Raw genomic sequence first — 17,745 nt, 5'->3', positions numbered from 1 at the left:
AAAGGTAGTTTATTTCATTAACTTGAAATACAGCGACAAGTGATACCTGTCACAGTAGCACTGCAGTTTTATCTCCCAGTAAGAAGCATTCTGCCATTCCCAATGCTAAAAAATAAAATTTAAAATCTTATTTATAGTTTAAAAGTACTTGTAACACAGGAGGCTATAAATTAATCAGCAAAGCAGGGCTAAGTATTATCTGCAGGTGCCCTGGATTAGTTTGATTTTAAGGAGAATGAGAAAACGCCAAAAACCCTACAGCCACAAGGTGGGGGGATCATTTGAATTGTCTCAAAATTCAGAAACATTACAGTGAGTTCCAGCAGCAATGGTTTAGCAGAGTACAAATGAAGTAACTGGAAGAAATATTTTCTCAGACAATTGAAAACTATTTTTATCACATGGCTCTGAATTTGAAACGGGTACTATCTACAAATTGCTTAAACCCCATCCTACAATAGTACTTCCTGATATTGTATTTTCCTGCTCTTTTCCTTTCTCCATAAATCTCTTATGTTGCACTTTTTAAAGCCAGATGAAGCCAGGTTATAGCCTCTCAATAGCTAATCTGAAATTCATAATATTTTATTGTCACAACTAATTTTGGCCTTTCAAATTTCCAAGATGCTACATCTGTTTATACCAAACCAGTTATTTCCATAACCCCACTACTTATATTATGTTTCAATTTAATATTTTTTACAATTCAATTAAGTATCAATAATGCCTTTAAAAATTTGTAATTAAAAAAAAAGTTTCTAATTGAATAAACTGCACTCTAAGTAATAAAAAGCTGCTTTAAATTTAGTTTATTTATCATGTCAGCCACCACAAGCAATATCTAATTGTTCTCTAAAATAATAAAACTATGCTAACCTCTAAAAATCATTCCAAACTGTGTTTTCATTCTTTTCTATAACAGTGCACTCGAATGCACACCAGCAACACCTGCAAATACATGTGGGATTTAGTAAAACTGCCCTACCACCTTTGTTAGAGGAGAGGCCTGTAGTACAGGTCCAGCACTGACTTTAATAAAATGCAGAAATATGCAAGTTGATTGGGTACCAGTAACAAGAAGGAGCTGCAAGCCATTTACCTTGCTGATGTGCCTACCTTGTTACTGGTAGTCAAGTTGACATGGTATTTATAACTGCTAAACTGCAGTGGGGCTGTAATACAATGTTTAAATCCTCTGACAAGAGCAAGAACTATAGAAAGCTTCAAAAGGATGAAAGTAGTGTTAATTTAATCAAGGAGAAAGGTCTGCTTTGCAAAAATATTATACTGAGCCAAAAGGTGATTTGTTCAAAACAACACAGCCTAGGATACTACTGATAGCGGGCTGAATACATAAGCCCTGATCTCCTTTTTTTAACAGTGACCTCAGAGAAAGGTACACAAAACCCCATAACAAGCAGTGAAAATAGTCTGCTTCAGCATGTTTTTGTGATTAGTTAATGACCAAAACAAGAACATTAATCATGCATTTATTATTAAAACAAAATGTGTTTTTGTCAGAGTTTGAGTGATGATGCTAGAACAAATTAGATACTACTTCCACATGAAGCAGTACTTTTGTTTCAAGGAGTATGTAGGCCATACCAATTCAGCACAATTCAGCTCTAAACAGAAACAAAATTAATAAACATTTTATCTACTCACCTTCCTCACCATTCACATTGCACTGCTTCGCTGTATTACTGTCTGTCTCTGCTTGACATTTTTCCCCCTACTGGTGTTCCATTCTTCTTCCATGTTTCTCCCCTTAAAAACAGAAGAAAAAAGTCTTTCAGTCTCTTATAATTGAAAGCATGCTATTTTCAGATGATTAGAGGAGCTACACATAACTCTCCTCCTTTTGTCTTACCAGTTGAGATAGTTGGCTTCTTGCAGGGAAGAACCTAGATTGTGCAAACCCAGCACAAGACCCTAATCCTAGTGACTACCTAAATATTAGCGCACAGGCACTAAATTTAGCAGCATAGTTGTGGTTCAGTAAGGATTCACCTTCACCTCCAAAAATAAATTCATTAGATGTATCTTACCCTTGTCTGTGAAAGATAAAAAGATCAACTTCATGCTCTTTCTGGAAGCCTTTTTCCAAAATGTTCAAAAGCAAGGAGCTAGAGAGAGACTTCCAGTTCCAGACCAACAGTATTTCCAAGACTAGGATCTGCAGAATTGTTCAACTTTTGATACAGAGAGGCATGCTTTCTGTCAGTTTCCATGTTTTACTGATCCATTAATACTAAGAAATCCTATTTAAAATAACAGAAGACTCTGCCTTGCAAAAACCTGTTCTCTTATGCTCCGACATCCTTATTTCCAAAACTGCCTCATTAAATCATTTCATAACAAATTCTTTACAAGCTGCTGCAGTAAGGTTTCTCTACAAATGAAACTCCCAGATTTAACAAATATTGAAAATAGGTTCCATCATTACTTGATAAAGAATGATAAATACTGTGTTTAAAGCTTCAGTAGTGTTTCAACTGTGGAGTACGGTTGCTGCTGAAGTTTCAACCATGAGTACAGGGAATATGACCACCCCTACTGCCACACAGATGTGACTGTTACAACCAGTAAATGGCACAGGGTATTAAATCTGGCACTACAGAAAAGCAAAAGCCATACCTACAAGGCTTAGTGGAATAAGCCATCTTCCTTCTGCTAAAAAATCTCTTGTCTAGAATTAGGCCAATAAGATATATCTTAACTTTATTATTGTGTATATTTTAAACTCGTATTGGTTTTGTATTTTCTTTGCTTTTTTATTATTTCTGCTGAGATATTTCTATAATCATACAGAATATAATATACTTTGTGTACCTGAATGGTAAGGGAGAGTTACAGAGCTTACTAAATCATATGTACATCTAAGGAACTCTTGCTTTTGTAGAATGAAAAAAATTAATACTGTAATTTTACAGGGGTTTCTCCAGTGGTCCTTAATCAGCCTTGTAGCATATAACTAGATACACTAAAAAATTAAAACGTTAACTCATATACCCAGGCACCATTATGTTAACTATTTTAAGTACCCAGATACACAGTATTAAGGGTTGTTTCACCTCCTCCTGTCTGAGAAAAGGATCACCCAAAAAAAGTAGCAATATGAGTGGGAAACTTAAGGTTTTCAAAGTGTGGTTCTTACAGGAACATTATATTAAGTCAAACAGCATGACAGGTAAAGTTTCTTAAAACAGCCTCCAACAGTCTAGGTGCCACTGAAATCACATTTCCACTGAAATCATATGAACTCTGCTATAGGTTCAAAGTAGATTCAGGACTGAACTTTTTAATGGCAACAAACATGTTACAGGAGCATAATATCAGGTGCGATACTGATTTCATTCATCTGAGCACCAGAATTATGATACCTCAGTGCCTAGAGTGGAACATTGATGCAGTCACACTCACAAGTCTGAAGAGCATTGCTATTCGGTTAAGCAGGCTTAGCAGCTCACATCATAAGGAGAGAGAATTAGAACCAGAAAAGAATATAGGCCTCTCCAGTGCTGAGGACTAACCACAACATTTTGGGTGTTTTATAAAGAAGAGGAATTCATAATTAAACCTCATAAGAAGGAGAATTAGTTGCTTTAGAGAAAACGGGCTGCCATGGGAATCAACAACGAACATTAACACGAAATGCTGAGATGCCTCTCAAAATCACATACCTCTCTAAAAGCTAAATAATTTATTCCGGGATGCAACAAAGTAATTATTTTCAAAACAAGAGTCATAATTCTGTCAGAACATTTTTGCAAAACAATGGTAATAATAATGAAAGTACCAATTCCCTTTCATTAAATAAGTCAGGATAAGTGCAGAGTGCATAATATTCATACTCCCCAAAATCTCCCACTCTAAGGTAGAGTACACTAGACTATGCAGTTACTTGAGTATCTAGTTCTCAGTTTTTGATCCTGAATATTCTGCTATTTTATCTAAGTATTTATTGTATTCAATAATTACCATGAACCAAATTACTAATGGAAACATCCTCCTTTTCATAGCAGATTTCTAACTGACCAGCAAGCTTTTGGCATAACACAAACCAGCTGCAAATGGATCATACCAGAGCCACATACTGACACAGCTCCCCATATCATCTTTTCCTAGATGAATATGTCAATATTAATAAACTAAAGAATTTAAACTATTTATAACCGCTTCTTATCTAAAATGGTTTCAATAAAAAAAGATGTTGCTTAAATCAGTGGTTTAAATAAAATAAATTTAGCTAACACTGTAAATCTGTTTCTAAGTTATTTTGTCATGTTTTATAGGTCTTCTCTTGACATCAGTTCCACTGTCAGGCATTAACTATGTGGTTAGTCTTCTGAGACTACAAAGTTTCCCCCAAATCCCTCTGGTTTTCATTTTAGCTATTTATTGCCACCTCCTTCTCTTTAGCCTGGGTCTATCTTTGTTGAAAACCTCACACAGTCCCTAAGAAATACCATGCAAGTACAGGCTCTGTATTTTGGAAGTTCGGCATATAGGTATAGCGTGGGTTTTCATTATTTTTTTCTGCTATTTCTGCAGATGGGTCTCAGTGTGGTGTGGATATCCTAACTTTCAGTTTCTTTGGAACAATCAGCATGTGATAATCTGTGCTATATCATTAACTATTCCTGACATGGTTCAGAGTTAGTAAGCACCAGATTTCTTTCACCCTTTTAACCAGTCAACTCAACTGAAAACCAAAATCAGTCCAAACCCCTGCTTCATTGCAAAGTGCTGAAACTTTCCAGAGGGTTACAGACATAGAGTCTATTATAACTGTTTCATTGCTTCTGGTATTTCCTTCAATTATTTTTGTCCTGGTATGATATATAGTTCAAAGTAGTGGGATTAATTTGAATGAAACATCTATTCACAGCTGCAGGGTCTCCATAAAGCCAATGGTGACTTTTAGTCCTACTTGTCAATGTCCTATGTTTTTACACATATATCTAGCTAGCTAGCTAACAAGAAGGGAAAAACAATATTGGGGAAGGAGTAAAATCCAATGGTTTAGGATTTTAGCCACCATTAAGAAACAGAAATGAGGACACAACCTTCCATTTAAGTGGAAAGGCCCATATTACATTTTCTTGCAGAAACACTTCTGAACCTGCCCCTAAGGCACAGCTTGTTCTTCTCAGTATCAGTCACACCTGATTAAGATATCAGAAGAGAATTCTAGCGAGCCCTAAATTATGTCAGAATTTTTCACAACCCATCTCTCCTCAACATCAAACACATGAACGTCATGGACAGACCCACAGGTTGAAGACATGTAGTTTGAAAAACAAAAAAATTTGAAGTGGCCAAACTTAAGATGAGGCAAGTCCTAGTTGAGTTAGATAAGAAAAAGGATGAAATTCTAAGAACTTGACTATAGTTACGGAGGGCATCATCTACCTATTTGCCAGACAACAGTGATATTGAGGACTTTGGGGGGTTTTTTAGGATCTTAATGTTATTAAAAATTTAATAGCTGTAGTATCACATAATGCCTACTTCTATTTGTGAGTCAACAGAAAAATGTCATCCCTCTGCCAGAAACAGACATCAGTGCTGATCATAACACTGTCCTGATCCACACACCTCAGGCCATGGGAGGTGAATTCTCTAAACATATGATGTAATAAGGCTGCAATTCAGCCAGGAAACCACTTTCATATTTTAGAAAAATTAGGAATATAGTGTTATTTTCTAACGAGTCACACAAATATTTCTCCAGATGTTGCATTTTTAAGTATAGACTTTCTATGATGCAGTTCACACTTCACATGGTGAAATTAAAAGCCATGTACAAATTAAAATGAACGTGTCTTTTAAAGAAACCCAAAAGCTTTGCATAAGCTCTTAGTCCATTCTTATGAAGAAACTAAAATTTAAGACATTTAAGTGTCAAGCAAAACATAATCCATACAATTTCTCCTAAATATACCTTGTGTACCTATACAAATCATGCTCAAACAAAAGGATATTGTACACTCGCAGGATGCACTACCACCCAGAGCGGAGCACAGCAGAACAGACACGAGCCTGGGTTTTTAAACAGCTTTCCATCACAAACTCCTTCCATGCCCTGCAGGGAGTGATTTCCAATCTGCCTTAAGCACAAGAATAGAGTCTCTCTGACTATTCTATATATTATTTTTTCCAGTATGTTCAGCCTACAAATGATTGCTTAATATTTTTCTTTCAGCTATCTGTTTAGGAGATGTGGCAGTGAGGCAAGGTAAGGAAATTCTATTTTCACTAGAAGAAAGCTATTTTAAGTACTGTCATCAAGATTCAACTACATAAATTTAATTTTATCAACATTTTTAACATCAGACTGTATTCTGCTCATTCCTGTTCTCAATGGGTGGAGGGCTAAAGGGCTTCATAACACAAGTTTCACAGTGGCATGGCATCCATCCTCTTACCCCTGTAAGAAAATTTACAGAACAACTTTCAGAATATGAGATATCATCCTCTCACCTGTTCTCACCACCACCACCTCCCAACCCCTTAGCTGAAGAGCTTCCATGGACAAGTAACCTTAAAATAGCTACTTTAAGAAAGATGCCTCTTGGTGTGTGGTCGTAGCTCTGTAACTGAGCACAGATTTTCTTTTATCTTGATTGTTAATGATCATGGTGACACTAAGCACACAACAATGGTTGGGAAGCAGGTCTGCTTGGTAGCTAGCATCTGCTATTAAGTACGTTAAGAATTTCTGTATGTGGAGAAAGAGTCATAAAAAGAGGGTCTAAGTCCTAATACCAACACTACAAAGAAAGTACTTATGGTGTTTCAAACGGATTAGTCATCTGAAGAAATCCTATAACATCTAACTCTACAGAGTTTCTAAAATACTTGAAATCTCTGAACAGTAAATAAAATTCTGTGGGTAACCAAACCTCTTCCCAATCCTTCATTATTTTTCATACATATATGGGATTTATTGGGGAATTTCTTTATTCAAAAGATTCATCAGCATCTTATCAGAAATAGGCCCATACAAAAAAAAAAAAAAACCAAAACACTTTGGTATGAAATTAGCAGCATTTTCAAAAGTAGTTATTCTACTTATATTAGCTATGAAGCAAACACCAAAGTATTGGCTTTATATTCTTATGAAATTCATACAACTGCACACAAAAAAAACATGCCTTAATTCCACACACTTCCAATCCTACCAGTATGAGCAAATACATTTGCTAATTTGATATCTGACAGTAGAAAGTGATCATAAATTATCTGAAATATGATTTTAGGAGCACCTAGTTGTCCAGATTTTCGTGTTTTGTAATAGTAGTGTCATTTATTACAGAAACATACCTGACAATACAATATAGTTCATGTGGCACTCGTGATAATTCTGTAATAGAAATCAGCTGTTATGATTTCCTGTAGAAAGCATGATTCATTCTGGACCAAAACCAACTTAAATACTTTTTGCTTTCAGCTAAAAGTTAGAGGTTTCTGGCACAAAATGTTAAAATTCATTAGTAGACTGTTTTACTGCACTTTTAACCCTTCTGCTCAAAACAAAAAGCCCTGAAAACTCAAGACCCCACCTACAAATTTGCTTAAATCTAAAAAAAAAAAAAAAAAAGACCATCAGCAATGGAGCTTTAATAGTGAAGTTTATATTTCATTGAAGGTCCCAGTGCTAAGAGTTATGGACTCCTATAGATAGCAAAATATACACTACAAAATTTAACAAGTACTCAGCTACCGAGAGATTATTTCATCCAGTGAAAAACAAAAAGACCAAACGGAATTATTTGGCAAAGAATACAGTTCATTTTTACCTTATGGTACTAAATGTTATTAAAAGTGTTTTAAGAATCATATTCACCAGATTGCTTTCAAAAGCAAGCTATATAGCAGCATAAAACCTTTACATTTTTACACTCAGTCAATATTTAGCATTCAATCTGAGGATCTCACACTCCCACACTCTTAAACTAGATATTCAAAACTCTTCCCTGGTCAAAATCCAATTTAAAACTTGGGACCTTCTCCTCCAACTCCCAGGAGGAAATATGGAGAGTAAGATGCCAAGAACCCCTCAAAATCTGTCCCTATCATTACAAGGTCAGTGAGCAATTCTGTAAGCGGGTCCTCTAAAACATTATTCCCATATTACAGATAAGAAAAGACAGACAATAAATGCACATGCTCAAGATGAAAGTCCATAGAAGAAAAAAAAAACACCAAGAGATAGAGATCTACTAACAAACCTGTTGCTTTCTTACATTGATTTCTGGTTTTGATTTTATTCATCATTGTTAAAACTTCCTTCACAGCAAATAAACACTTTCTATTGCTTTAGGTTCCACAGAAAGAGGCATTTGTAAACCAAATCTCCCAAGTTTTTATCCACTAAGGACTTAACACCTAACAAACTGAAAATAGCTACCACACATTGGAAATATTATTTAATTTTTCATGTAGAACTTTCTGGTTTCATAGTTTCTATGTCCCATTTGATTACTTTAAAAATATATTGTTTTGTCTTTTTCAACATTTATGTTTCTTTTAGTATCAAAGGAAGCTGAAATCCATGGATTTCTAGGAAAATATTTTTGTTCACATACAAGCATCAGTGCAGCCATAAGTTTCAGCTATAGCCCTGCTGCTTTTATTTTTCACATTTAGTTAAGAAATAAGTATGATGTTCTCCCTATTTTTAGTTGGCAAATCTCTTCTGAAATCTGAAGCCCTGCTGATGCAAAAGGAAACGAAACCACTGCAAATTTATTCTAAACAGACTCTGATTTCTACTTGTGAGACAGTTCTCTCGAGTTTTAGAACTATAATTTAACACACTGGACTCCATAAGCTTTGAATAAGATCACATTACAATGAACAAGTAAAAATACATACAATTTGACACAGACATTCATCAGTCTTTAGTGTCTTCATTTCATCTTATTCTCTGTAACATTTAAAATATGCTTGATTGGGAAAACTAAATTCAACTTGTAGTAACAATGCAGTAATGTATAAAACACTATTTACAGATGTTTTTAAACTATTTGGAGTTTTTTTAAATACAACAAATACAAAATAAATATCTTAAAAAACCAAGTCAAATCCAACTTTTCTTTTTTGCATCTTCTCTACTTTAGATATGTCCTGGATCCTTCTGGATTTGATGAAACAGCAAAAATGTCCAAGAAAGCATTTTCATTTGCCCTCATTTTTGAGTTTTACAAAATTAAAATTCCATCTTTAAAATTTTTAAATACCACTCAAAATATTATTTATAGCACTTTTAAGAAACTTTTCATGGCAAACTTACATAGTATGTAAGTTCACTGTCCATAAATTTGGTTTGGGTTTGGTATGCCCTTGTCAAAATCTGGCCTTGCTAATTTCAAGTGAGTATCTGTAGTCTACAAGAGTTTCTCAATAAAACAAACTTTTAGTAATCATCAAGCTCTACCCATTTCAACCACCAAAAAACCAACACATTTCTAAAATCATCAAGAATTACAAAAACTGGTCTTGAAAATAATTATTGAAGCACTTAAGATAGAAATCCAACAGTGTTTTGCATTTGTGAAAGTGATTCAGAATAGGATTTAGGCCATGCAATTTCTACACAAAGAGAAACTTCTTGGGAGCCAAGTATATCACCTAGATTCTCCAAAACGTCACAGAAGAGGCATTGCTCACATGATGAAATTACATTATAAGATTCCTTATGTCGTAGGCTGAAGACCACTGATAAGCTTTAAATGCTTTAATACCTGGTTTGATTTACACAGATAGATTTCAAGCACAGATATTAACATCTCCTTAGCTGGAAGCAATAATACATTATCGTCGACTCTTCTCTGTCTAAACAAAGCACAACACCTACTGTTTGGTAGTCACAGCTGTTGAACACCTCATTGTCAAGAAGCTGCTCATTTGTTGGTAATGGTAGTTGGCCATAAATGATCTGGCAGGAAAATGCCTCTGTCTGGTGTCAAGAAATAACTAAGAGCAACTCTTTTTTATGGTTTAGTTGGTGAACTCTTCACATTATTCTATATACATGTATTTGGATTAGTTTCAAAGTCCCATTCAAAGGTTCCATCTCTGTGAAAGAGGCAACCAAAACAGTCCAAAAAACCCAAAGCAACATTATTACCTTCATTTTCAAACATTTATGAACATTGATTTTTAGCCCGTACTTCAAAAACTAAATTAAAAAAAGCGTTCTTAGATACTATGAGGTATTACTGCTTTATTAAGGGCATTAATGTTTATTTAGGCTATGGAGACATGCTGACAGCCTATATACATACCCTAATGTTTAGACAGTCTAAGACATTGTAGCATCATAAATGAAATTAAATTTCTCCTCCTGTGTCTCATAAAGAGACCTTTGTTTATGCCACTATCATCATAATTATTTGTAAGCCATATTACTTGCCATATTACTGGCCCAGAAATAACTACATAAGAAAGAAATGAGTACACATTTACAGAGAAGAGCTTCTAGAAGCTTTATCTTAACATTTCCTCACATCATTTGATATGCTTGGCTGGACCTCTGAGTAAAAATAAATTATCACTTTAAATTTGAAGGTGTACTTCTGTAGTGGATTAAAATTCATGCATCTTTTCATTTGCTGACTGCTTCAGGCTTTCTTTTTGCGCAGCTTCAAAAGGGGGAATATATATATATACACACACTTTTTTAATGCTGAGCTGCCTTTTTAAGCTGGACAAATATGAGTTACAATGTGCTCCAAGGGAAACAAAAAAGAAGCACATTAAAAACTATCACTTGTATGTAGAAAATAACTCCTGAAATAGACATTTCCACATTTTCAGGACAAATTCATCCCTATCACAAACCAACTTTTAAAATATTTTTAAGTTTGCTGGGAAAGTAAAGAATCTATAGCAAAAAAATCCCACCTACTTTCAAGTTTAAATATCACTGTGCTAAACATCTGACTCATTATTAGGATGACTTAAGAAGCCTACATAGTCTTTGATTTTATCAACAGAAAATTTATTATTTCATTATAATTCAGCAGAATTACTGAGGTATCCATTTTGAAAATGCCTACAATCTTCAACCTTGTTCAGAATGCAATTCTGTGCATAATGTTTAGTCATTTATGCCTACAGAAAGAAATTTGGTCAAGAGAATTGTGACATAGCTTATATAGCTCCTAGAATCTTCATTTATTTTGTTAGCAGCGTGATTTTTCACTGTAGTAGTTACATCAGTATAGTTCTTGTTCTGGTTATCCCAGTACCAGAATACTGTTTAGTCCTCTGAATTTACCCAGAATAAATCACTTCAGCACAAAACCTTACTACAGAAATGACTGTATCCAGTCATGAAATGAACACAGAATATGATGTATAGAAGCATTTTGAGAACCTTGTCCCTAACCTACAGGTTTTCAATTCATGTCGCGCAGGGGCACAGAGAATTATGCAAGGCATCTGAGAACAAGGATCGATGACTGAATTTTCTTGTAACAAAGTTAAACCCCACTTTCACAATTAGTTTTTGGAAATATTGGAAAGGCAGACAGGTCTGATTCAGTAGGGATTCGTGCACATTCAGTAAAGTATTAAGGTCTGTAAGAAGCAAACCAGGAGAATAATTCTGAAGGATTGGACAACTGGTAAATAGATTCTGAAGGTAAATTGTCATAACAATTTCCAGGGGAATAAAACTTCAAAAATTCTTTTATGCAATACTACTCTTAATGGCAACTAATACAAATATTGTGCTGTTTCAGCAGAACAGATGGAAATTTCTCATTAAATTGTTCTATAACACTTTTCAGAAGCAGACTTTAGAATTTTACACCAAATGTCCTTTTATATCACTAAGAAGAGTTTCTTTGATTGTTCTACAAAAAAAACCCTCACAAAATTAAAATAAATAAAAATACTATTAACTTCTACCACCACTCAAGACAGGTCTAAGGACTGTTCCAGCAGACAGTAGGATTGTCTCTGATTTAAAGAATTCAACATTTATAAGCTCTTCAGAGGAATCACTAAAGGATGGCATAGATATCTTACAACCACAGCAAGGGGACGGAACTATAACATAACATAAAAAATAGTACATTCTCTAACTCTTTGGCTAAATGGCACACGTAGTTTTGTCTGTTTCCTGGTGGGCTGTTTCTAAGAAAATATTTAGCAAGACACTGGGGAAGAGTTTCTAAGAGTCTCTTCACAGCATTTTCCTTTCAGCAGAGCTGATGTGCAACAGCCAGAGTGCAGAAGACAGAGACCTCTGCAGAATTCCCATTGTTGCATAGCCAATAGAAATTATGGACTCCACAATTTAGATGGATAAAAACCTTATGAAATTCCCAAACAACATCATTTTAAAATAAAATTTAAAAATATTTTTGTAATTACCACATTTCAATTCTGAGGAAAATAAACTGCCTTCAACAGAATCACCTGACAGAAGTTGCAGTGTACAAACTCCAACAAAAAAGAATTGTTTACCATGGTCAAGATGCTTGTTGTGTCTCAGCTGCCAATAGCACACAAAGAGCTCGTATAATTTATCTGAGATCAATTCTTTGCTCTAGCAGGGAATCTCCATATTACTTTCCCCTCATCTTCACAGATATGTGTGACCTTTTGTTGTTTCACTACTAACAACTTATAAAATAAAACAACATATAACTTAAACGTGCAAATGTTTACTACAACAATTACAGGTCTGGCCAAATGAAATTCCTGATGCTGCAGTCATGGAATACATGAGCGGGCATCATAAATCTAGAATCAATTCTGTATGCTGGGTTGTTCAAATAAACTCAAAACAAACACAAAATCCTCTGAAATTGAGAGATTCAAAGTAAACGAGGCTTTTGGATAGAACTATAGTAGTTTAATGTTCTGATTTTATAAATGTTGAACAGCAGAACAGGGAGAGAACTTCCTCCTAACTAATACATTATCTCAAGAGTAATGAAACAGAACTGACAAATGCAACAGAAAGTCATGCTGATATTTTCTAAAGATGTATTGCTTTTTTGTTAGTAAAAGAAAAATGACAATGCTTTCCGGGGAAAAGCCAGTTGTGTATACCAATATTTTAACAAGGTGCAAACAGGACAAAATATTGATAGGCCCCAAAAACCAACAACAAAAATCCTTAAGAACTGATAAGACAAGTATCTGAACTAGATAAATTTACTAGGCACAATAAAATTGTCTACTCTGTACGTGAGAGTCATTTAAGGCCTACTCCACTGTAGCTCATTAAGGATTTCTATTGACTTCTGTGATCTTTGGTACAGGAGCTGAGATTTTTGTAACTATAAAAAGAAATCATTCCAGTTTGCACAGGTGCAAATTAGAATGCAAGGTAGGAAAAAATCAAGTTGAGACCCTAATGTACCCTTTTATGGCATAAATAACTATTTAAAAGGTTAATCTAGTAACACTGTGCAGACGGCTGTTAAATGAGACCTTCTCTGGGTTGCTGAAGGTGAAGAGCACTGTAGAAAAATCCAGGACTTGTCCCTCCGTGCTGGAGGAGATGGCATTGTCACATTTTAGGACAAACTTCATGTCACTGGCTCAAAAAGCACTGAACTCCTCCTTTTTTGGTATATTACCTTGATAATGCTATCTCTACAACAGGCTATTTTAACCTTGTCATCTCAATTTTTTTTATATATACCGTACATATTCAGACCTAAGTTAACTCATTTTCTAGACTTGCTGCAAGAGCTCGTTTCAAAGTTCTGTTAAAAAGTGACAACCATATATATAGTGATGCACCTTTTTCTTTTGGTGCACAAAGTTGGTCTCCTTCTGTATGGAGTCTTGCAGCGTGAGGCATAGGCTAGAACTTCACCACAAATGATTGATTCGTAAAATCATGTAGGCCAGAAAATACCCCCACAGGTCACCTACTCCAGCCTCCTGCTGAAAGAATGTCCAGGTAGACAGCAACTGACCCACATTTTTCTTAGCATTTTACTTTTGCTGTCAGTGCACTCCTGTAAAACATTACATTTAATGTAAGATGTTGCCTTTCACATCCCTCTGTTTTTTCAGCTCCATCGGAGTTTTGAATTTCTTAATTCTATCCTTGCATGATGATACAATGCCTCTGTACTCCTCCTGGCTAGCCCATTGCTGCCTCCACTTCCTCTGTACCTCCTCCTTGTGTTTGAGCTCAGTCAGGAGTTCCTCACTTATCCATGCTGGTGGTCTGCCATTCTTGGTTGACTTTCTAATCATTGCAATAGACTATTTTTGTGCTTTGAGGAGGTTGTCTTTGAATATAAACCAGTTGTCCTGTGTCCCTTTGACCCTCCAGGGCAGTCTTCCATCAAGCCTGTCAAGAAGATCCCTGAATAAGCTAAAACCTGCTTTCCTAAAATATAAATTTGTGATCTTACTCCTACTTACTCTATTTTACAGGATTTTAAATTCCACAATCTCATGGTTACTCCAGGGAAAGATGCCCTTGCCCTTCATATCTTTGACCAGTTCTTTCTTGTTTTTGAGGAGGAGGTTCAGCAGAACATCTCACCTGCACAGCTCATCATTTATCTGCCTCAAGAAATTGTCTTCTGCTTGCACCCAAGCCTATTATGCTTTTAACAGATCTGGGGGCAGCTGAAGTCTCCCATGTATACAACAGTTGCCTTCCCTACATATGTGAACATTACAATTTATTTCACTTTCACCAACACAGCAATTCCATGTCTATTGGAAATAGCACCACCATATCCACTTTCAAAGGTGGCAGTGCTACTACCTTGTCCTGTTTGTCCCTGCGACACTGCTACTCAATGGGAGGATATACTACCACTATGCCACCTCCTGTAAGTTACAGAGGTAAGGTCCTGCCATCAGGAATGAGTTGAACGATCAGTGTAGCAAAGTGGAGAATTGCATAGCTCATTTTTATTTTCTATTAGCTTTCACTGCTTATCTTCCCACTTTGGCTGCTAGTTCATTGTTTAGAGATTGTTTAGTCTGGAGGAGGCTGAGGGGAGACCTCATCGCCCTCTACAGCTACCTGAAAAGAGGTTGCAGAGAGCTGGGGATGAGTCTCTTTAACCAAGTAACAAGCGATAGGACAAGGGCTCAAGCTGCACCAGGGAAGGTTTAGACTGGATATTAGGAAGTATTTCTTTCCAGAAGGGGTTGTCAGGTGTTGGAATGGGCTGCCCAGGGAGGTGGTGGAGTCCCCATCCCTGGGGGTGTTTAAGAGTCAGGCCGACACAGTGCTTAGGGATCTGGTGTAGTTGAGAATGGTCAGTGTTAGGTTAATGGTTGGACTGGATGAACTTCAAGGTCTTTTATAACCTTGATGATTCTGTGATAGTAACTATGCTCTGATACAAGATGCTATGACTAAAAGCCAAAGTACTTCTTCATCAGCTTGACCCTCTAAGTCACATCCATAGATACGCAAGTTACCATATTTTGCTGCAGCAACAAAAAGTGTGACAACAATAATTCAGGAAAATAAATACTGTAGGAAATTGCTACCCTTGCCTTTAGAAGCAAGCAAAATATAAACACCATTTTCTCACAAAATTTTTTGAACAGCATAAACAAGAGACTTACAAGCCACATGAGCTTCCCATTTCTTTTCAGCTCAAACTAGGAGTATTTTTCTCTTCTCACTCCTCTTATCTCTTCATGTTATAGTGACTTTTTCCTCCTTCATGCTTAGGCAGTGGAACTGAATGCTGATGAGACAAAACTAAGTGCAACACTACACAGACACTTTTAGTCTGATTTCCTGAGCTACTACCAACCCAGCTCAGGCTATTTTAAGTGACAAGTAAGGCAGATTTACAAAACTGCAATGAGTTTTATTCCTATATGCTAGGTTGATCAGGTCATTCTGTCATTCTTACCCAGTGATGAAAACATGATTGCTTGGGGGGAACTGGAAAAATAAAAATTTCTTAAAATTCTTATTAATACATTTTGTCTTTGTGAAAGAGGTAACAGGAGTCACACAGCCAAATCCCACTGAAACTCCCTGTTCACAAGAAAGACATCTTGCCTCCAAAAAGACCAAGATATTTTCAATTATCTTTACATGAAAGCTCAACAGATGGATGACAAATATTTTAAAGCTCCTTATATGATGACATGGGCACTGTGCTGGCAATGTCTTAGCTTTCTAACAAGGAGAGTATTGACAGATCATCATCATGCCAATCTAATAGAGCAACTCAAAATTTATGTATGAAGACTCAGTAGAAGGTAACATTAGAATCTAGGGTCAGATTCAGCTTTCTCCAAGGAAAGAAAAAAACCTGAAAAAAGCTTCTGTTGTCTTGATTTACAAAATGGCTGACCACACACATAAAAACCTGGTAAAACTGCTAGAGATTTATAAAATAACACAAAGATCAAAATAAACAAAGCTTAAAATCTTCCGGATTAGTTTAAAAAGCTAATGCAGTGTCTTGATCCAAGTATCCAATCAGTAAAGTGTATTACATTACTTAATGTTAAACAGAGAGCATAAATCCCTTTTTTCATTTTTCCAGTAATTTACATTCATATTTGGATACTCTCACAAAGCTCCTGTGATGAGGAACCAAAACGCAGGGACCTTTCTTTGGAGCCATTTTAATTATGTTAGCTGGCAGACTAAAAGTGCACAAACTTCTATGGGCAAAATGGCTTAATATCTAAAATTTTAATTTTTGATGAAGTGAAATATAAATACATTGAGCATATTAAGTTTGATAATTTATTCACATTCCAAAAGTAAGCATTGGAACCATTTAAACACATCTTCAGACATGAAGCTGTGAATCTGTTTTTAACCAAAATGATTGAAGTTTCTGTTACCCACTCTGCCAATCAAGTCAACTGGGCTTTTATACATTTTAGAGATAATGCAGCCTAAGGTCTTGCGTGAAGTTGGAAACACTGCAGGTCCTTTCAATTCTTGATCATCTTTCTCAGGCCATTTTCACATTTCACAACTAGGGAACGGCCAGGATCTCATACTCACACACTCGTAGTACAACAAATCAAAATTAATGTAGCTCTGATGGTGATAAGGGATGAACAGAGGAATGGACAAGAGGGTGAAAGCAAGTGGCACACCAAGGAAAACACAAAGCATACTTTATAAGGCAGTGCAGCTCCTGATTTCAGTGCCACCACTCCAAGTCACAGTGTTTACATGAGCCTTAGAGTCTGCCTTTCCATGGCTATATAACAGACTAAATGGAACAAAACCAAGTCTTCTGCAAAAGAGCAAAGCCCCAAAACTCATACTGTGCTACAGTAAGATCAACAAAATTACAATATCCTCAGCATGTCAAGTGATCTTTCTATAAATTTATCAAATACTACCTGACATACTCTGATTTTATTTTTTTTTTTTAATTCAAAACCAGTGTGGAGGGCTTTTCCAGAACTTCATTCTTCTACCAGCAACGGAAGCACATTCTAATTCCCAGTCTAAATGCATTTATGCTTAATTCATATCAATTGAATATCACAGAATTAATATTTTTAATATTTTAATAATTCTACAACATTTACTGCACACAAATTTTCAGAAAATAGCAGTCATTTCCCCTCTCAGCCTTTGTGTTGGTTCATTAAATAAGCCAAGATCATTTTATCTCCTCTAGTAAAACTAGTTCTTCATTTCCCTCATGATATTAGTAGCACTTTTCCACAACTGCTCCTGTTTCCCTGCATGTTTCTAAATGAACACACAACTACTACCAATAAATTATTTTCTTACAT

This window comes from Athene noctua, chromosome 9 (genome assembly GCF_965140245.1).
Source record: "Athene noctua chromosome 9, bAthNoc1.hap1.1, whole genome shotgun sequence".
Taxonomy (NCBI): Eukaryota; Metazoa; Chordata; class Aves; order Strigiformes; family Strigidae; genus Athene; species Athene noctua.
This window is presented reverse-complemented; position numbering follows the sequence as displayed.